This window comes from Apaloderma vittatum, unplaced genomic scaffold, assembly GCF_000703405.1.
Source record: "Apaloderma vittatum isolate BGI_N311 unplaced genomic scaffold, ASM70340v1 scaffold32466, whole genome shotgun sequence".
Lineage (NCBI taxonomy): Eukaryota > Metazoa > Chordata > Aves > Trogoniformes > Trogonidae > Apaloderma > Apaloderma vittatum.
Genome location: NW_009723910.1, coordinates 17,652 through 19,317, shown reverse-complemented (window position 1 = coordinate 19,317; position 1,666 = coordinate 17,652).

Genomic DNA, 1,666 nt, shown 5'->3' with positions numbered 1-1,666 from the left:
GCACTGCAGACTTGCAAGCTCTCCCAAAGTGATGGCACGGTCATGTTGAGTGAGAGCAGCCATGGAGTAGGAGACATGTGAAGCCCTCAGGACATGAGAAGTCCTGGACTTTATTGCCAAATCTACCACTAACCTTGGACAAGCCACTTGACATTGTGCCTCAGTTTCCCAAGCGCTGAAGCAATAATAATTACAGCTGGGCTGTCTGCTTAGGAGGTTGTTTGTGAACCGCCCCACCAAGTGCCAACCCTGTCATTAATCCTCTGGCCTGTTATTAGACCTAAATCCAACTTACTTAAGAACGAAGACTCCTGTGAAAAACACACAAACGGTTTCCCAGCTCATCATTTTTATTAAAGTTCTCAAGCTGCTGAAAGGAAAAAAAAAAAAAGACTAGAAAATGTAAATAAACATCATTCAGAGCATCGCAGGCTGGCTGTGCACAAAGTGTGCTCTTCCCGGCAGCAACAGGCGCACGCTGCTCCAGAAAGACCTTTGTTGTTTGAAGCCATGTCAAGGCTTTTCATCGCGTTGCATCATTCAGCTGGCCGGGCTACAGCTTAACCTCATCCAGGGACAAAAGGCAAGCCTGGAGCATCCACAGGACCAGATCTGCTGCGGAGGGAAGCGAGATGCTGCGGCGGTGCAGGACCAGCCTTCAGTGGTGGCGGCCCTGGGAGAAGCAGGTCAGGAGCTGCATCCCTGTATCCACAGCTAAAAATCCACACGCCTTCCTCCACAGCGTGAATGAGGAGCGACCCAGGCTGACAGCCCCTTGCATAGAGAAACGTAAATACAGTCGGCAGTCCGGGCAACTGGGGGCAGCTACAGCCCATCCGCTGGGAGGCAACGTGCAGGTAGAAATGCTCACGTCTCTCCAAGGTGACACCAGGATGAGCGGCACAGGAGGAAGGAGGGGAATCCCTCCCTGGGCTGCCCCGCGATGCTCCCAAAGGCCTTCCCTCCGAGGCCTCGCTCAAGGCAAGATGCTCCCTCCCAAAGTGTGAGCGTTGCGCCACTGCACTTCTGTTTTCGCTCGTTTGCTAATTACACTCTCACCCACGCGCTGCTCGGTGGGGAAACTCAGAAGACCGGCTCTGAGCACACAGTGGGTTTTATCGGGTGAATATCTCGGCAGCAGTGCTGGTGCCTTGGCATGCTAACAGAGCTGCTGTGCTCTTCCCAGCAGCTGCCTGCGGGGAGCTGCCCGGCCTCTGACCGAATTGCAGCTGGCTGCAGCGAGGAAAGGGGGAAAGAAAATAAAAAAAAAAAAATAAAAAGGCCCAAAGCGCAAAACAAAAGGCACCTGCCCCGTTTCGCCGCAGTACCCAACGCTGCTGGCAGCCGCCCCGAGCTCCCACGCTTTAATGTTTCGACAGCCGTCGCCTCTGTGGTATTGCTAGAGTATGGGGAGAGCCAGGTGCTCTCAACTCCTTTTCCTTTTTAAAAAAACACAACAAAACACTTCCAAGTCACCCTAACGGCAGGCCTTGTCAATCGCGAGGTTACTGCCTTTGGAAAAAATAATTATTATCTCTTACACCCCACCCCCTGAAACAAGTAAAACAAAAAGCACGTAACGGCCGTGATTGCCGTGGGATGCAGCCCAGTGCATCAACCCAGTCCCACTGGGCCACCAGTGCTAACGAGCTGTCCCCATGTCCCC